Genomic DNA, 21,546 nt, shown 5'->3' on the forward strand with positions numbered 1-21,546 from the left:
GGCACCTTGGTTGAGAAATGCAGGCTTCAATCTATGTTGTTTAGTACACTGTATTGCTGCAACAATTACCAATGTGTTTTTACACAAAATGGCTTAATAAAGGAATCTGAATCTGAATCTGTGTCATCACAAATGTTCTAGAATGTTCTGTTATGACATCATACTGTGACATCACAACGGAACATGTTCGAGGTCCATTTGAATAATATAAATAATATGTTTGGTAAGGCTGTCCCCGAAGCCTGTTTTTGGGATTCAAACTTCGTCAGGGTTCTTCGAACGAACGTTCGAACCTTCGTTTTTAATTAAAAAAGTAAAATAAAAAAAATTATAATTTTATAATCTTTATTTTTTAATCCTCAAACTAAATCCTCAATTTGAATAAAGTGATTCAAACTTCGTCAGGGTTTTTCGAACAGACGTTCAAACCTTCGTTTTAAAATTTAAATTAAAAAAACTCATTTTTCTTTATAATTTTTTTTTTTTTTTTTTTATCCTCAAACTAAATCCTCAATTTGAATAAAGTGATTAATCTGATTAAATTAGTATTTTTTATTTTATTATTTTGTTAGTGATGTAATCAAAAATAACACTTGGAACAAAAAAAATATAATATACGATTGGTAAACACTGATTAACCAAGAAAACTGCTTAACTCCAACTCCTCCTAAATTTACCCCCTGCTGTTATGTTTCTTCTGGACTAGGTTACATTGAACTGTCATCTATAGTTTTTCGTACTGTACTGTTTCTGTCGTGTATTTGTTCTAGGTGGTGTTTTCTGTACTGTACTGTTCCATGTGTCTTTTTATGTTTTTGTGCTTGAATTCCACCGGCCTGGCTGTGTGGCAATAAAAGGAACTTGGAAAAGGAACTTGAAACTGGATGAATTATTATAATAATATGTGGTTGGCACTTCTTTATCGTTGCTATTGCTATTGTAGATAACTGTGGCAATTCTAGAGTTAATACATGTAAAATGTTGTATTCATTGATAACCCAAAAAAAAACATTATCTACTTGAGGAGAGAATGTGTATATCTGTGTTTTAACTTTGTGTACACGTTTACCACCCATAATGGGAGTAGGTATGCGTTACTCAATTGTTTCTGCTTGGGGAGAAGTCTTGGTTTTGAACTAACCTAAAGTTAGTTTAGGTTCGTGTTAACGTTAGATAATGTACAAAATAAACGTTTTCCGCTGCTATAAACGTCGCACTTTTATTTTGACAACCCCAGAAAGGAAGTCATTATATATGCTTTACCATCCTCCTGTTCTGCGTTAGCTCCGGTTAGCTCAGAGCGTCCGGTATAACAATATACCAGCCATTGGATTACTGTTTTCTAAATTGGGGAGGCTTTTAATCGTCAAGGTAAGAGGATTTCAAGTCATGGTATCCATAAACTTCAATCGGTTCGGATCTTTTGAATGAATGAGAATGTAAACAAACACGGCGTCACGTTGAAATCACTGGCTGCGCTCATAGAGTAGTGGTTGGGCAAAAAAATAGTTCAGAGTATATTTGCTTATAAAACGTAATTGTCTAATTCAATTATTTTTTATTTCTCCACGTGGTGAATACACAGGTCACAACATGTTTACATGAAAGTTTTGGAGTTGTATTTGGAGTGTATTCTGCAATCTGTTAATAAACTTTTCAATCAATCAATCAAACTATACACTGTAAGGCTCCGGATCTGCCTCACTTCCAGTGATGAAGCTAAGCTATGCTAACGGAGCGACTGTTCCCTAAGCTAAATGCACGCACAGAGACAAAAAAGGTATGTATCTTCTTGTCTAACTCCAGGGAAGATGTTAAATAAGCTAATTTCCCAAAATGTTGGAGTTTTCCTTTAAAGCTCAACAGAGACTGGATTTCTCACACTGAATGAAAAAAAAGAACTGAAGAACACTAAAATGTGGAAATATAACAAGTGAAATGGGACACTTGATATTTTTTTTTCTTTTTTTTGCACAGTTCTGAAAACATTAAATGTTTAATATAGGCATGTAAAGTAAAAAAGGCTACAAAACTGGGACACTTTTCTTTACACAGTTCAGTGACATGTCTTGTTTATTTTTGCTATAAGATTATGTGATGTCTTTAGAAAGCTAAGAAAATCCTTGTTTCAATAGTATATGAAATTCTAAATGCCCTTTGTTATTTGTTTCACATTTTGTTTATCATTTTGTAAATAAATTCTATTTGAATAAATGATATTTTTGAAAGCTAACCTCACCTTTTAATTGCCAAATAATAACATACCCTCTTACCAGGGGTCAAAACAATGCCATTTACTGCTTTTTATATAGAAATTAAATGTATATTATGCATAATTGAGTTTGGAATTTTGGCCCGGCCCCCCAACATATTTTCAGTTGCTCATTCGGCCCCCTGGGAAAAATAATTGCCCACCCCTGTTGTAGACTGACATAATTCTGTGCATAGTTTAGTCTACACAGGCCATATTTCAAATAATCTAAATCTTACTTCATTCATCTTAAACATTCTTGATTTGGGGGATTGGTAGTTCCCATGAAATCTGAAGTTGTTCAAACGACAACAGCGATCCACCTTGAATTAAATCACACAGCCGAGTGAAACCTTGTTGGCTGCGTCACAGTCACGAAAGAAAGGGGCTACTTAATTAATTAATCCAATCCACTTTATTTATAGAGCACATTTAAAAACAACAAAGTTTACCAAAGTGCTGTACAAGTCCCACAACATAAGAAAATAAAAATAAAAAATAAAGTATTTTTTTCTTTTTTTTAAGCTTCGAATTAAAATCGAAGCTCGGCCCGAAGCTTCGATTGCCAAAAAAAGCTTCGAAGGTCAGCCCTAGTGTTTTACAAAGGTGTGTGAGAGAGAGAGAGAGAGAGAGAGAGAGAGAGAGAGAGAGAGAGAGAGAGAGAGAGAGAGAGAGAGACACACACTGACAGAGAGAGAGACACAGACAGAGAGACACACAGACAGAGAGAGACCTGGAAAGCGAACAGGCTCTTGGAATGGGTGTCTGGGAGGAAGTGGGGGGTCTTTCGATGTTGATTAAACGGCAAGCAACTAATGTCATGAGTGCAAAATTAAAGGACAATAAATCTAATCTAACTGAAATTGTGTAGCACAGACCTTTCTATGGATCAAAACCTCAATATTATTATGGTGTAGTTAATACTTCATGTATCCTTAATCCCTAGGCTAATGAGGCACTAAGATGTTGCATGAGTGCACATCTAGGGGCGGGGTGTAGATTTGGTCTCCCTGATGTTGACTCCTTAGTCACAGCCTTGGGTTGTTTAATACTGGACGAGTGTTTCATAACGGCCGTTGTGTGGGCCGGTTTCGGGGCCGGTGCGTGGGCCGGTGCGTGGACATCAGCCGGCTGCAGCTTTGACAGCGGCTGGTGTGAGCTGGGTAGTGTAGTTTTATGAAATGTCTATGTCCGTCGAAAGCCCTGGGTCTCCTCTTTCTTAGGACTACAACGATTTCATGACAGTGTAATTTCCTCACGTCTAAATCATCTGGTTTCCGATGCAATGCGCAGAGATTTTTATCAACTCAATGTTAATAACACTAGTGCTGAAATACATGTTGAAAAAAAAATATGAGGTCGGACTCGGCACTGACAGATTTGTGTTCATTGTGCTGCTTTTATAAAGCCTCAAATGACGGCTTACAATATTTCATGAAAGCAAAGTGTTTCGTTTGTCTAAGATTTAAAAAGGTTTAAACTTCACAGCACTGACAAAGTTGAACAAAGTGCTGTACAAGTCCCACAACATAAAAAAATAATATATATATAATTTTTTAAATGTTTTATCTTGAAGCTTCGAATTAAACTCAAATCTCGGCCCGAAGCTTCGAATTCCAAAAAATAATTCGAAGGTCAGCCCTACATAGTTTGCTAGCTATATAAGCTAACGTTAGCCGAGTTTATTCTATGCAAAATGTGCTAGCTAGCTAACATTAATAAAGATCCTCACTTTGTTGGACGAGCTATGCTAGCTCTCGTGACTACAGTTCCCTACGATCATTAGAAAATGTCCACAATGCTATTCGCAAGAATAGAAAAAAAATTGAAAAGCCTAATAATAAGCTATACATGATAGCCTACACTCCGTGCTGAAAGCTAGTAAACACAGCATCCCCTGTTGCCTACCCACAACAGAAATTAATTGATGCACACGTGCGTCTCTATAGCTTAGTTACAAACGTGATTTATACAGAGACATTTGACAATTGCCCATTTAATGGTTCATACATACTGTATAAAGACAACGGAAATCTATTTTATTTTTGTTAAACAGCCTACAATATGACATAACCTAGTTCTATGATGAATTGAAAATGGGGGACCCTGATGTAAACAAGACGAAAGTCTTTCTCTGGTCTGCATCCCCTTAACACATTGGGCGCCGGGGGTTGTGCCCATCATTGTACCCAGTCTGCCACTGTTGAAAGCCTGGATGTTTACCTTCTTTGCAGGGCTATAACTTTAAAAAATGTATTGCTATATTGACATTACTATGGCCCATTCAACATCGATTATCTATCGTTCCGGATGTGGGAACGTTATATTTTTTCATTCATACATTGTTGTGTTAATACCTTCGAGAATATAAGTATTTTTTTTAAGCTTTTCTGCTGTAATTCCAAAAACGCTAGTTATAGGCCCTGACGCATATGATAGATTATCGATTGGCGTTTCTTTCCTATACACGCTATATTAAAAAATTCAAATGTATATGATCGGTATACATTATGCTTCATCATGCGTGAAGGGGGGGGGATCGTTTATAATTCCTTGATCGTCAGTAAGTATATGGGTTGATATATCGATCAGACTGATTGCAAACAAGGAAATGGACAATCTGGCTGAAAATAACGTTAGTGTCCTCTTACCGACTGGAGGAAAAATATTCCAATTATTTGATGCCGATCTCCTAGATCCATTTCCGGTTTGTATGGCGCAATAAACTCCGAAACCATATCGATTATTGCATTTCGAAAGCGATCCAAATGCACTAGAGTGTTTGTCTGGATCCACGTAACAAGATATGACTGCCGGAGGGATTTCCTCGACGCACCGACCGCCACTTCCGGTTTGACGTGAGTGTAACTCGCCCGACCATCCACCAGGCGGCGGTATTGAGGCGTTGCAATCTCAGACAGGGTGCCGCTGCAGTCCAGAGGGAGGCTGGATGAATTATGAATGCCATGGCGAAAAAATTTAATATTGATCCCAAAAAACGATTTTTTTACGCCGTTGTTGGCGTTCAACGCATGGTGGGCAATAACGACTTACGCCGCTTTTGGCGACCAATGTGTTAACGATTGTGTGTATTGAGCCGTACTGTACCCATTCTGCAATCTGTTAATAAAGTTTTCAATCAATCAATCAATCTAGATTATGATAGGCTATATCTAATCAGTCTCACTCATCAAAATGTTTTCTAGGTTATGGTATCTCAAACTAATTAGGCCCTCTGCTATGACAAATGTATAATAATATTAAAAAACAATACTTTTTCTACCCCTTGAATTTTTTTTAACTACAGAAGTCTGCTACTACTACTACCATACGGTCTCATTACACCTTTATCACTGTACATATTATACTAAAACTCTGTACATACTACACATACTAGTGGTGGGGGAAAATATCGATACGTAGTAGTATCGCGATTAGGGATGTCCCGATCAAATTTCTTTGCTCCGGATCCGATCCCGATCATGTGATTTTGAGTATCTACCGATACCCAATTTCTCACATTACATTCACCCTGAATGTTGACGTTATCCAGGTGAAAAGTTAACTTCATTCAAGCGAGGCATTGCAATCCTTGACATAAATCATTTGATGTATAATTAAATCAAAGGAAATGCATTTGGGTCGGAGACTGTGGCTGGTCTGCCGTTCTGCAGCTGGATACTATTGGTTTGTTTTGGCAATTCTTCTGCTCTGTGTGACAATAAATAAATGAATGATGATATGCAATTTAAAACCAAAACTAAGGCCTCAGTATGAGTATAAGACGTGAACATGGTCATGTTTGTTGAATAAAAAAATTATGAAAATCCCTTTTATTTTTTTTATTTTTTTGCCGATCCCGATCTTCGGAAAATCATGTGATCGGCCCCGATCCCGATCACGTGATCGGATCGGGACATCCCTAATCGCGATACTTTGCGTGGCAATACTGTATCAATACAGGGACGCCAAGTATCGATATTTAATTATTAATTTATTTATTAAAAATGTTTTACATATTTTTTTTTTATAAGGAAGTTGCATTGTTCATTTCAATACCTGTAATAGTACTGTAGTCTACACACACGCACACGTGTGCATTCAGTTAAGTTGGAATATGACTAATACAAACAGTTCAGTTTGTCAGGTACATGCAACACAGATTACAGTGTTTGCATCTGTCTGCTTGAGAAAATACCATGTTCTGCAATAAAAATTATTGAAGTGAGATGAACAGACTGAACTTTATTTTATTAGATAAAACATGTTGACAAAGTTTTACTTTGCAGTTGAAAAAAGGTAATAAATCGCAATATATCACAATATTAATATCGCAATACTCAGCATATCGCAATATATTTACTATCACAATACTATCGTATCGTGACTCAAGTATCGTGATAGTATCGTATCGTGAGGCCTCTGGTGATTCCCACCCCTACTACATACATCTGATTAGCACTACACCCAGTAGTACTAATTTGTATATTTTGTACCCAGTTTAATCACCTATACATTGTATATTGCACTTTAATGCTACATTTGCACTCTGGTTAGACGCCAAACCTCTTTTTATTGTACTGTACAAAAGTGCTGTATGATGACAATACATTTTAATCTAATCTATCTATCTGAGGTCTCCTCCTGGCAGTCTCACCCAGGGTAATGTGTCCTTCAAGCCCAAGGTCCTTTCTCCCATTTACTAACTTACATCAATAACTATGTTGTATCCATTCAACTACTATCTTGCCTTACATACGTGTTGGATGTGTGTAGCCACTATAGAGGTTAGTTTGCATGCATCTATAGCTTGTGTTCCATTGTAGTGGCTGATGACCTGACGAGATTCATGTAGGCCTATAGTCACCATTGAGACCGTGTCACTACCTCTCATATCGTGTTGCAGGCTGTGGCTCAAATCGCATCGCTCCTTCTCCATTCACACGCAGCAAAGAATGGATCCAGTGCGCCACACAAACCAGGCGACAAATACACAGTCAAAGAATTTTGAAGGCAAGTGCTATTTCTCTACATGGCCCCTAATGAGGTAGATTCCAAACCCGTGCAGGAAGTTCATATGAGCCACATATCTGTCTGAGTTAGTGAGGCAGCCCATATGCCATCGCCACAACAAAGAAAAGTAGGGCAGGGAGAGACAGAGAGAGAGAGAGAGAGAGAGAGAGAGAGAGAGAGAGAGGTGGGGGAGGGAGAGAGAGTGACAGAGGAAGAGAGAGAAACAGAGGGGGGGGGGGGAGACAGAGAGGAGAGACAGACAGAGAGAGAAAGAGAGAAATGTATGTTATCTCTCTCTCTCTGTCTGTATGCATGTTCTCTCTCTGTCTTTCTCTCTATCTGTATGTACACTATAAACATCTAAATAGCAGACCAGCCCCCTTCTGCTAAAGATGGTAGAAAGTGAAACACATTCTGGTAGATTCTAACACATTCGACTGCATCTCACAAAACACCAAGTAGGAACCAAATTGTGATGATCTCGTAATTGCGTGAGAACCAAACAGCTAGAGAAATAATTGATAAGATCTGTTTGATATCAGTGTGAATAGCCACTGATTTAGTAACACAATGAATCACATTGGATTGTGGGAAGCCTGCGTTACACCCGCTGACCTAAGGTCAGATCCTGAGGAGGTTGCCGAGCGGCATTCCAAAAAAAGAAGAAAAAAAGACACGATGAGGTGGGCTGGGGAGGGGGGAGGGGCGCGAGAAGATAAACGAATAAAGATTTTAACACAACATGTTTGGACTTCCTCTTCCCAGTTCAGACACACGTCGTCTTCTTCTCTTCTCTCTAAGAAACAACGACAAAACACTTCTCTCGACAGTAAAACCGAATGACAGATGGAGAAGCACTTGTAACCATGGTTACTCTGCGCCATACGGAAAGGACGGGTCCCCAGTGAGCCCTAAGACACACACACACAGTTGCTATGGTATTTGTACCTTAGACCCACAGCAGACCAGCAGTATTACTCTACAGTCTACACACAATTGACCCAACCTCTCTTGTTCCCTAGTAACAGACTTAATGTCCAGCTGACCCCATAGATCCTGCTCATCCGAGTCATCTAAGGTCAACAGGTGAGGGGGGTTGGTTCTTCAAGGAACATTATCAACTTTATTTAACAATGTTATTTTTATTATACATTTTTAAACGACTAACCTTTGTACCGTCTTTTACCATTATGCACTACTAGTCTACTACCAAGTATTCTACTGTGCCTACAGTGATTTCAACGAGACGCTTCAACGAGACGCTCACCTGCGCTGCTCTTTAACCTCAAACAGTCTGGTGAGACCATCTTTCAACAACTGACTGAGTACTGAATTTTGAACGTCAAATCAATTACTAGCAAGACGTCTCTGGGAGCGGAGCCTTCATCAAGACCTAACTGAAAAGAAGAAAAGGCACAGGAGCACATAAGTCATGTTGTGTAAGGAGGACTAACGTCTTCTTCGTATGAGTGTCTTCATCCTCAGATTCAAAATGAAGGAAGTGTGGACACATTGTTTCTCACAACAGCCTGGGAGAGTAGAGGCGTACATACATATACATAGCCTCCATAAATACTAGGCTGCTCCATTATGGAAAAAATCATAACCACGATTATTTTGATTGATATTGAAATCATGATTATCAAACACAGTTAGGCTACTCGTTGATTTGAGAAGATCATAAGACGACGATGACTCAATTTGTTTCACCTTTCTTCTCGACCAAAGACTGCCTTTCTGGGAGTGCCCCACTGTGAAGGAAGGGTATGCTGCGTTTACAACACAAGACTGTGATTATCTTGTTTTCATGATCGTAGGAAGTCAAAATTGTAATTGAAACTTGATTAATCACCTAGCCGTAATTAGGGCTGAGCGATTAATCGATTTTAAATCGAAATCGCGATTTGGAATGATGCAATTAGAAAAAAAAAGAAAAAACGCAAATCTTCCTTTTTTTCCCCTTTTTTATTTTATTTATTTAACCAGGAAGTCCCATTGAGATACAAGATTGGTTTGGGAGAGGGAGGTAAGGGGTTTCAGATTGTGTGTTGTGAAGTTTAGACTGTTGGGTACCGGTATCGATTCCCAGGTAAAAAGAAACATTTTCAGGCTCTGTGTTTCTCCCGAAAAGACCCACCCCGTAGGCCAGATGCAAGCCGCATTTTACAATAAACCTCTGTGGGGCTGCTTAAAAAAAAATTATAATCGCTAATTTAATCGCAATCGCAATATCTGTCAGAAAAATCGCAATTAGATTATTTCCCAAAATCGTGCAGCCCTAGCCGTAATACATACAGGAGTACACATAACTTGACATACATTACATGCACAAACAAACACCCAAGGAGGCATTCAAGTCATGTGCTGTTGTGCCACAGAGCAGTTCCGCTGTAGCAGCTGAGGGTTAAGAGAAAATGTTGCTCCTATTGTCCTCAAATACTGTACTTTCAACTTTGGTTAGCAGTGAGTTCCAGCCCCATACAGTATGTGTGTGTCAGGGTTCCCACAGACATTGCTAAATGAAATTCAAGGACTTTTGCATACTTTTCCAAGCACTATTTATTTTTTTCCAAGGATGTCACTCGAAGGATACAATTCACTTTTAAATGCTGTTTTTTTAAGCACCTTCTTGGCCTGCTTGCCAGCTAGAGCAAGCTAGAGCCTCACACGCAAATAAATGAGGAAAAGCAGTTGGAGCGCAGGAGACAGCGACTTGTCAGATTTAATTAAAACAGGAAAAAAAAGGATTTCTTGATTCAGAACAATTTGATCATGAATGAACAAAACGTTCAATGCAAATGGTTGATTTGAATTTCAAGGACTTTATAAGCACCTTGTTAATTTCTTTTGCTGTTTAAGGAATTTGATGCCTTGTTTTTTTTGTATCACTTTAAGCACTTCAAGGACCTTGTGCGAACACTGGTGTGTTTGTATCAGTAAGCTCCATCTATCCGTTAGTCTGTCTGTTTCCACAACACTGGCCCACCTTTTTTCTCTATCTCTCTCTCTCTAATCTGCCTTTATTAGCCTCTAGTTTATCATTCAAAACTAAAGATATCTTGTGACCTGGCTACAGTGGCTAGTCTATAGCCCTGGGGAGTCACGTTAGACCCGTTATCGTGAATGCTGCGATAACCAACAAGAATGTAAAGGCAGGGCTGTACGCTAAGCTTTTTCACTAGGGGCACACTTGCCCCTGAATGAGAAATTTAGGGGCAAAGAATTTTTTTAGGGTCAAATTTTTAAATAACTATTTTACCATTATAGTAGGGCTTGGCGATATGGCCTCTAAATGATAAACCGATATTTTTTGGCCATATCACGATACACGATATATATCGCGATGTTTTTACATTTCCTCTAAAGCACTTAAAAATGCTTGGTTTTGATGCATACAGTCACGCCAATATGATGATTATAATAAGTCCCTGCAACATATGTTTGCATTATTAAACCATGAAGATGCTTTAAAAAATTATTTAATGAAAATGTACTAAGAGTAGTCTACTGACACACAAAATTATTTACATCTAAGACCATTTATATAAAAACTCTTGGGTGCCTTTTTTTTGCACAGTACTGTGTTTTCTATCTCCACTTTAGCCAAACACACACACATATATATATATACACACTACTGTGAGAAAATAATAATCACACACAAAGGGACAATGGCTTATAGCAGACTTAACCCTTTAATCGCCGTTGACGCTGAAACACGTCATTCCCCGCCATGCTCATTCTGCCGTTGACGCTGGACAGCGTCTTTGATATCAATATTTAAAAAATCTGTGATCGAAATCATATTTCTCCCCCGGAGACATGAGATGTACTGGTGAGCCCCTATCAACTCTCTAACGGTTCAAGAGCGCCATCTGGTGGCCGATCGGCCTGATCGCCCAGGGAAGAAACAGGAAGTGGAAGCTGGTGCTCATTTCAATGAATGAATGAATGAATGAATGAAAACTTTATTTAACAGATTGCAGAATGGGTACAATACAGTACGGCTCAATACATACAATTGTTAAGGGGATGCAGACCTGAGAAAGACGTTTGTCTTGTTTCCATCAGGGTCCCCCATTTTCAATTCATATAGACATTTATGACATACACAACATACATGACATTTATGGCATAGGGACATATAGGTATTTGGTACTGATACATTTGTGACATAAGCGGTATTCAAATATACAGTACTGTTACCCCTAGATCCTGACAGAGTATATACATATGATGGGGAGGGGACTGTACATTAGGAGGGGGTGGGTGGGTGGGTGGGAGGGAAATATACATACGGCGGGGAGGGAATATATACATGCGGTGGGGAGGAGACTGTCTATTAGGAGGTGGTGGGGGTTTTGGGCATTTACGGTGGCCAGTTTCGAATTGCAGCCTCCCGTAGGTGCTCTTTAAGAGCGGTTTTGAAAGTGGGCAGGGATTCACATTCCTTTACAGCTTTGGGTAGGGCGTTCCACATTGTTGTGGCATAATTGCGAAACGTGTTTAGTCCCTTGTTTGAGCCGAATCTGGGTTTAACATGATTTGTTGAGCTTCCTCTGGTGTAGTGGTTGTGGTATTCACTGACCTTTGGGAAGTATTTTGACATGTACATGGGCACCCCGGTCGTATAGTGTATCTTGTAGACCAGGCCCATTGCAAGTTGCTGTACTCTGTCGTCTACTCTAAGCCATCCTAGGTTGTCAAAGTGGGCAGGGGTGAGGTGTGTTCTGGGGTTCAGGTCAAGTAGTAGTCTGACCAGTTTGTTTTGTGATGTTTGTAATTTTGTTTTAAGCGCCTTTGAGGTGCTTTGGTACCATGAGGTGCACGCATAGTCATAGTACCCTTGAATGAGTGCTCCTGCCAGAGTCTTCAGGGTATTCTTGTTTACCAGAGAGGAGATCCGGTACAAGAATCTAGTTCGTTGGTTGACTTTTTTTATTACATTGGATGCCATTTTGTCACAGGAAAGATTTGCCTCTAGGATGGAACCCAGGTAGGTAATTTCGTCTTTCCTTGTGACAATATTGTCACCCACTGTAACTGAGAAGCCGTCGGTCTTGCTGAGTTTGTTATTTGAACCGAAGAGAATGGACTGTTTTGCCCATGTGTAATGATAGTTTGTTATCAGCGAGCCATATGCAGATTTTGCCTAGTTCCGTGCTGAGGGTTTTTTCAACCTGCAACTTGTTCTTGTCAGAGACCAGCAGGGCTGAGTCGTCCGCAAACAGGAACAAGTTGCAGTCACAGGCTGACGACATGTCATTTGCATAAATTAGGAAGAGTAGCGGTCCTAGTATGCTTCCTTGTGGAACACCACAGCTCACTGTGAGGGGGGGGGATAGAGTACCGTTTACCTCTACCATCTGTTCTCTCCCCTCCAGGTAGGATTGCATCCAGCTCACTGATAAGCTATCAAAACCAATTGCTTTTAGCTTGTCCATTAGAATGGAGTGATTGACAGTGTCGAAGGCCTTTTGTAGGTCCAGCATGACCATGCCGCAGTATTTGCCCGCGTCCACCTCTTGTTTGATGTGGTCGTTCAAATAGAGGAGGCATGTGTCAGTGGAGTGGGACGTTCTGAAGCCAGATTGGAATTCGTAGATTAGATTTTTTTCCGCCAGGTACTTTTCGACCTGTTCGTAGACTATTTTCTCCATGACTTTCGAGATGGAGGTAAGAATAGAAACAGGGCGGTAGTTGCCTGGGTCTAATTTGCTGCCCTTTTTGTGCAGAGGGGTCACTCTCGCAATTTTGAAGTCCTTGGGGACGTGCCCCTGTTTTATAGAGAGGTTTATTATGTGTGTGATGACTGGGGTGATGGCGGCTGCTGCGTCTCTGAGGAATTTGGAGGGGATGTTGTCATGGCCAGTGTCAATTTGGTCCGATCACTCGCTATAGGTCCCGGAACTCGATCTTGACGCAATGGATAGCGATCCGTTGCCAATAACTCGATAAACAACATGATTTGGACGTATATACTATTATACAACCTGGAAATGGATCAGGTATTTCTACATCCCATAATAGAAAAAATTCTGTTCCACGCTCATCTCCCAACGGCGAGAGGAAGCTACGGTAAGTTCAGCGTTACTTTTTAATGTCTTCTATACTAACTGCTCTAATGATCATATCACCCACACTAGATGAATGATATAACGTTGCCCACGGAATTATAAACGACCCCCCGCCCATCCGGTCAACATCAGATCATACGTGGTAACTTCTAGAAGTACGTGCAGTTGACATTTTTTATCTCGCGCCGATTGCTATCAAACTGTATACAATCATCAATATAATGCATTTAGGGCTATAAATCACGTTCTGGAGAAAGCTGCAGAAAACGATAAAAACATACTTATACTTTAGACCGTATTTTAGTATGAATATGTGAATGAAAAAGTATAACGTTGCTACACCCTGAACAATAGATATAGGACTTTGAATGGGCCATGGTAATGTCAATTTAGCAATACAATTTAAGAAGTTATAGCCCTGCAAAGAAGGGGAACTTCTCCATGTTAAATAGGGCTGGCGAGGGATGGTAAATTATGAATTTAACCCTGGTGATCAAAGTGTTAATGATTTTAGAATATTTCAGATAATGAAATTAAATGTTTATATCATCAACTATCCAGTTAGTATTTATACTGTAACGCCGCGGCCCAATGCACATCGTCAGGCTTTCTTTTTTTTCTTTTTTTTGCCAGGCGACCGATTTTTTTAGCCAAATATCACTTCAATCCTATTAAGTTAGTTCAAGTTAGTTATTCATTTATATGTGCTATTTATGAGAGGGCTAACTTGTTGCAAAATAATAATGATAATAATAATAGCCTCATTAAAATACTATTGTTGCTTCGGTTGTTTTCAGCGTTTTATGTGCATAATCTGTTATTTAGTTTGAAATGTTCGTTGAAATAAGTCGATTTTTATTTATTAAGTTAACACTTTGACTGCCGGAAAACGCTTAAAAGCGTCATTCCCGGCCATGCGCAAGTTGCCGAGGACGCTTTACAGCGTCTTTAATATCAATATTTCAAAAATCTGGGATCGGATTCATATGTCCCCTCCGCTGGCCTGAGATCCACCAGGAGGACCCACTGAGCTCTCTGGCGGTTCAGGAGCGCCATCTGGTGGCCGATCGGCGCAATCGCTTAACAGGAAGTGCCGTAGAGGTTGTGCTGGACGGCCGTATTACTTCCGGGCACTCGCTAATAGGTCCCGGGACTCGATCTCGACACACTACATAGCGATCGATTGCCAATAACTCGATAAACAACATGATTTGGACGTATATACCATTATACAAGCTGGAGATGGACCGGGTAAATCTACATCCCATAATGATAAAATTTCTACTCTACGATGATCGCCCAACGGCGCGCGGAGACTGGGGTGAGTTTTAGCGTGTAACGTTACCGTCTTCGATACTAACTGCTATTATCAACATTTGACCCACATTAGATGATTGGTATAACGCTGCCCACGGAATTATAAACGCCCCCTAGCCTAGCCCAGTGTAGTAACTTCTAGAAGTACGTCTAGTTGGAATTTTTTATATCGCGCTGATTGCCATAAAACTGTATTGCATCATCAATATAATGTATTTGGGGCTATAGATCACGTTCTGGAGAAAGCTGCAGAAAGAGATGAAAACATACTTATACATTAGACCATACTTTACTATGAATATGTGAATGAAAAAGTTTAACGTTGCTACACAATGAACAATACATATAGGACTTTGAATGGGCCCTAATAATGGCAATGTAGCAATAGAATTTAAAAAGTTATAGCCCTGCAAAGAAGGGGACTTTCTCTATAGACAAATAGAGCCGGCAACCTACGGTTGATAATGAATTTAACCCATGGCAGCCAAAGTGTTAATATAAAACCATATAGTCACATTTTAGAATACAATAGAATATAATTTTAGAATACAACTAGAAACACTGTCCTGGCCTGCTTCTAAGTTCAGTGACCTGAGAAAAAAATATAAAATAAAATGATTTTTTTTTCTTTTGGAAATCATCTCGCGGCCCTCCTGTGGCTGCTCGCAGCCCACCTTTGGGTCGCGACCCCGACTTTGGGAACCACTGGTCTAAGCTGCCGTAGGTGATGACGTCACACTCGAATGTAAACAGGAAGAGTTTAACACACGGAGATGGAAACTGGATGACAGAAACGAATAACCAATAAATATGAAGTTATGTTTAAACTTCTGTTGTCAAGTGTTGTCAATATAACCCACCCCCTTTCCTCACAAATGGAACTAGTGTTGTGGAGTCCGCTTTGAGCATTTTCCATGGTTAGCAGCTAACGCTAGCTAGTTAGCTTAGCATAGTCCTAATGGATAACTTGGTTAGCAGCTAACGTTAGCCCATTGCTTGTGTCAATTAAATTGCATGTTATTAAAGGTCCGCGCTGGTCTGTCTAATGTAATTACAACCGCAACATTATGTCGCACTGTACAGCCCTGGTTGTAGGCTAATGTTTTACTATTTTTTTTTATCCAATTTGTATGGATTAATTTAGGAGTGAATGCGAATGAAGGGTTGATCACTACTCGCAACCTTGCCCCCAAATATTATTTTCCACTCGCACGGGCCAAATTAAGGGGCAATTTGCGATCATCTCGTTGCAGTGTACAGCCCTGAAAGGGATGCCATGCCAGAGTAGTTGTGCTCTTGTGATTGGTAGAGGCTAGCCGAGGCTATTGGTACTGTAGTAGTTACCATGGAAACTATATAAATGATATAAAACACATTTTCTCAAAGATTACGTTAAAACATTTACCTTTAATCATTTAATGGTTATAACAGTATAAGAATGAAATAATCTATACCTCCGGCAAAGATTATGAACCTACACAATATGGTTTGGCTGTAATACCGGTACTTCTTTTTATCTTCAATGGCTACAATGTGGAATCACATGTGGAACCTCACGCACCAGGTCTATAAATCACAGTGGAACATCACTCCCCCAATCTATAGATCAGAGTGGAACCTCAAGCCCCAGGTCTATAAATCAGTGGAACCTCAAGCCCCAGGTCTATAAATCACAGTGGAATCTCACTCCCCAGGTCTATAAATCACAGTGGAACCTCACACCCCTGGTCTATAAATCACAGTGGAACCTCACTCATCAGGTCTATAAATCACAGTGGAACCGCACACTCCAGGTCTATAAATCACAGTGGAACCTCACTCACCAGGTCTAAAAAAAAAATCACAGTGGAACCTCACACCCCAGGTCTATAAATCACAGTGGAACCTCACACCCCAGGTCTATAAATCACAGTGGAACCTCACTCACCAGGTCTATAAATCACAGTGGAACCTCACTCACCAGGTCTATAAATCACAGTGGAACCTCACTCCCCAGCAGGGAGTGAAATTAACTTTTTGACTCACCGGCCAGTGGCGGGTAGATGGGAAGAGTCTACCCGCCAAGCATATTTCTTACCTGCCAAAATTTTTTTGATTAAAAAAAAATATATATATATATTTTATATAAAAAAATGTATTTTAAATAAAATATATATTATATAATCATACTTGTAGTTGTATTATCTGCGAGACATCGCCACCACGCAATAAGTCAAAATGCTTGCTATCTGCAAACAGCTCCACTGTCTGTGTGTATACTTGAGTAGCCTCCAGCTCCAGCAAGGATTCTCCGGCCCTGCAGCTAGACCCTATATTCAGCTAGACCCTACATTCAGCATGCAAGGATTCTCCGGCGATGCAGCTGGACCTATTTATAACGTTACCGTTCTTTTGTCAAATCACATTCAACATGCCCTCAGCTAGAATACGCATTCAATCAATGTTATAAGACATTGATATCAGGAGCTATCTGTAGCTACTGCTAGCCCGGTAGATAACGTTAAGACAATTTAGTTTACTGGGACAGGTGGATCTACCGTGAGCTAGCTAAGCTAGCTAACGAGGGACCGGAGGTATTATGCACTCGAGTAGACTATTGCTGGAGCATTTGTTGATATCAGCAGCTATCAGTAGCTAGCCAGCTAGATACCGTTAGACAATGCCTCGTCATGTATTAAACTAAAAGTGAATAGTTGACTGGGTCATTGTTTAAACAGTAACGTTAGCTCTTGGAGGTCCGATATAGACTAGAGCAGATGGAAGTAAACAAGCCAAATGATAGCTTCCGATTGGTCATTTGCTTTTTTTCTCATGAAACCAGTCACGTCACTCTACTGTGATTGGACCTAGTGCGATGTGGGACTTGTAGTTTTTTAACGATCTCGCGGCGGAGAAAAAAAAGACGAGCGGCTATAATCTGTACTCGCACAAGAGTATCGTTATGAAGTTATGAACTACACGTCTACACGCCACACGGCGGGCAGCCCTCTAAGTGTCATGCGCCAAAGGTAAAAACAGCCCGCCCCTGGCGGGCGGCGGGCTTTAGTTTCGGTCCCTGCTCCCCAGGTATAGTCACTCAGGATCTGTGGTGTTACACTGAGTAAGGAGTCGGACCAAACAAATACTGCTTATTTACAAAGCCTCAGTGAGTGAGCCCAATGTTTAATGTCAGATACAGAAGTTCAAACAAAACATTTTAAATAGAAACAGTAGCTACATTACCTGATTAAGTTAATCTGACTGACATTAGCAAAACATTTAGAAAGTTACAACCGTCAACAGTAATTTGAGTTGACGGGCGTTCTACAAACATAATTATAAGCTAGCCCTACTAATTGAGAATGGAAGGATTTTTGCAAGTGACATTGTGGCTATTGTCCTGTAATTATTTATATTATTGGGGTTAACTTGTGGAACAATGCTGATATAAATATAAGAATGAGTCATTTGCTGTTTTGGGGGTTTGTATAGCTATTTTCGAGAGTTACAAATGTGAATGCTTTTTATTTAGCAATTTTGTTGTTTTGTTTTGGAGGCTTCTTTTGATAAGAATATAGGGCCGGCAGATAAAAGCATTATGCTTCAGCCTGTACCTTTTCAGTCACTGCCAAAATCAAAATCAGACTGTTGACAGTCTGGAATGATTGTGCATATTGTAGTGTGTGTTGTGATAACTGAATAAAACGACTACCACTACTACGATTATTATGTATGAGAGATGGCTCTATCTGTTCTATAAACATAACATTTAAAAAGGGAATTTCCACAGCAAGGCAATATTAAACACATTTACCAGATTGAGGCATAACTCATTCTGGTAAATTCATTCTTTCAATGCAGCCAAAGCGATCTCTGCTCAGCATCGACAGCAGGCGGTGCTAATTTGGTCACGTCAGAGGTCTTGATGACACGTAGTCCTACCATGACTCAATTTAGAACTACTGTACAACGAGCGGGTAGTCATTGGAGTTTCTTGATACCTTGATTTCTCTCTCAATCAGCTTCTCACTCTCTCTCGCCAGGTAACTGCGTAGCCAGAGGTAAACGCTCAGCCCCTCCCCTCCTTGTGCGTGTTTGGTGGGAGTGACAACCTTTGACTGCCGTTGTCTGATGCCCGCTCTTTTCCCCCTCAGTGTGGCCCGTTGTAAAGCAGAAAGCTGGAGCATGTGCAGTAGTTTAGGGCTAATATCTCTGGCAGAGTTGGCTATATAGGGTCATTTTACTCTGTAATGAAGCAACTTTTCAATAATGAATACGAGAGACCCGGAATGGAATTCCCCTTCAAGAATTCCAATAATTGAATAAATGTATAACCAAATTATTATCTAAATTACAGATAGATTATTTTAATCAGTGGCTTAATGATTAAAGTAGGCCTATATCCAGTTATAACTTTGCAATATATATATATATATATATATATATGTGTGTGGTATATATTAAAAGAATAAGAAGATGAAAAGGGGATGTGGGTGACATATCCATTCCCATTGCTGTTCACACTTGCCTTCACGCAACACGGCCCCGCTCCCAAGTAGCCCACCCCTGACTCTTTTTAAGCCACAGATTCCGTTGTTTTGTTTTGTTTTGTTGTTTGTTTGTTTGTTAATTTTAACCACTTCATCCAATTGGACAGAACTTGCCTCCTTTTTTTTATCTATTTTTTTTTATCTCTTATCTTATTTGTTTTTTCTTGTTGTTACTATACACTTTTGTGTATTTTATTATATATATTTTTTCAATTTTATTACTTACTTTTATTTTTTCCATCCTTTCCTTGTACAGTGTCCTTGAGTCTGAGAAAGGCGCTTCTCTCTTAAAATTCAATCTATTATTATTATTATTATTGCTGCAGCAAATAAAGGTAGGTACTAGGTAGACTATGAACTCCCGAAGATGATCATCACAGTTAGGACAGCAACTGTATATATTTTCACAATAGCATTATTTTATTTTCCTCAAAAAGACCTCCATTACATCCTTCCACTAGCCCCACATCCCTCCACTAGCCCCACATCCCTCCACTAGCCCTACATCTCTCCACTAGCCCCACATCTCTCCACTAGCCCTACATCTCTCCACTAGCCCCACATCCCTCCACTAGCCCTACATCTCTCCACTAGCCCTACATCTCTCCACTAGCCCCACATCCCTCCACTAGCCCTACATCTCTCCACTAGCCCCACATCCCTCCACTAGCCCTACATCTCTCCACTAGCCCAACATCCCTACATCTCTCCACTAGCCCCACATCCCTCCACTAGCCCCACATCCCTCCACTAGCCCCACATCCCTCCACTAGCCCCACATCTCTCCACTAGCCCCACATCCCTACATCCCTCCACTAGCCCCACATCCCTACATCCCTCCACTAGCCCCACATCCCTACATCCTTCCACTAGCCCCACATCCCTACATCCCTCCACTAGCCCCACATCCCTCCACTAGCCCTACATCTCTCCACTAGCCCAACATCCCTACATCTCTCCACTAGCCCCACATCCCTCCACTAGCCCCACATCTCTCCACTAGCCCCACATCTCTCTACTAGCCCTACATCTCTCCACTAGCCCCACATCCCTCCACTAGCCCTACATCTCTCCACTAGCCCTACATCTCTCCACTAGCCCCACATCCCTCCACTAGCCCTACATCTCTCCACTAGCCCAACATCCCTACATCTCTCCACTAGCCCCACATCCCTCCACTAGCCCCACATCTCTCCACTAGCCCTACATCTCTCCACTAGCCCTACATCCCTCCACTAGCCCCACATCTCTCCACTAGCCCTACATCTCTCCACTAGCCCAACATCCCTACATCTCTCCACTAGCCCCACATCCCTCCACTAGCCCCACATCCCTCCACTAGCCCCACATCTCTCCACTAGCCCCACATCCCTCCACTAGCCCCACATCCCTACATCCCTCCACTAGCCCCACATCCCTCCACTAGCCCCACATCTCTCCACTAGCCCCACATCCCTCCACTAGCCCCACATCCCTACATCCCTCCACTAGCCCCACATCTCTCCACTAGCCCCACATCTCTCAACTAGCTCTACATTCCTCCACTAGCCCCACATCCCTCCACTAGCCCCACATCCCTCCACTAGCCCCACATCCCTACATCCCTCCACTAGCCCCACATCCCCACATCCCTACATCCCTCCACTAGCCCCACATCCCTACATCCCTCCACTAGCCCCACATCCCTCCACTAGCCCCACATCCCTACATCTCTCCACTAGCCCTACATCTCTCCACTAGCCCCACATCCCTACATCTCTCCACTAGCCCTACATCTCTCCACTAGCCCCACATCCCTACATCCCTCCACTAGCCCCACATCCCTCCTTCCCTCCATCCCTCCACTAGCCCTACATCCCTCCACTAGCCCAACATCCCTACATCCCTCCACTAGCCCCACATCACTACATCTCTCCACTAGCCCTACATCTCTCCACTAGCCCCACATCCCTACATCCCTCCACTAGCCCCACATCCCTCCACTAGCCCTACATCCCTCCATCCACTAGCCCTACATCCCTACATTAGCCCTACATCCACTAGACACTGTTGATGCATGTGTTTGGTAGCTATACTAGATATGTTGAGCTGTTTCCTACTAGGCGTATCTCCAGACAACAGTCTACTGGGTATGAAGACAATTTGAACCTAATTATAAAGCAAGAATCAATACTCTTCTTATCCTACATCTCTCTCGTCAATACAGGTGAATGATCCAACAAACTGAGCACAATCAATGTGAAAGATTCCTTTGTTTCCCAGTATATTATTTAATGAGGTTTTATACCGTATCACCCCCCGCCCCCCATTGTTGTTGTTGTTGTTGTTATTAGTATTGTTATTATATTATACTGACAGG

The 21,546-nt window shown here is 40.9% G+C and overlaps 1 protein-coding gene across 1 annotated transcript in view; it reads right to left on the minus strand.

Annotated features, from left to right (window-relative positions):
- LOC311242764 (cysteine-rich and transmembrane domain-containing protein 1) overlaps positions 1-21,546 on the minus strand; it is a 42,314-nt gene that overhangs the window by 20,439 nt on the left and 329 nt on the right. The window lies entirely within an intron of this gene.

This window comes from Notolepis coatsorum (assembly GCF_963971535.1).
Source record: "Notolepis coatsorum genome assembly, chromosome: 16".
NCBI classification, from domain to species: Eukaryota; Metazoa; Chordata; class Actinopteri; order Aulopiformes; family Paralepididae; genus Notolepis; species Notolepis coatsorum.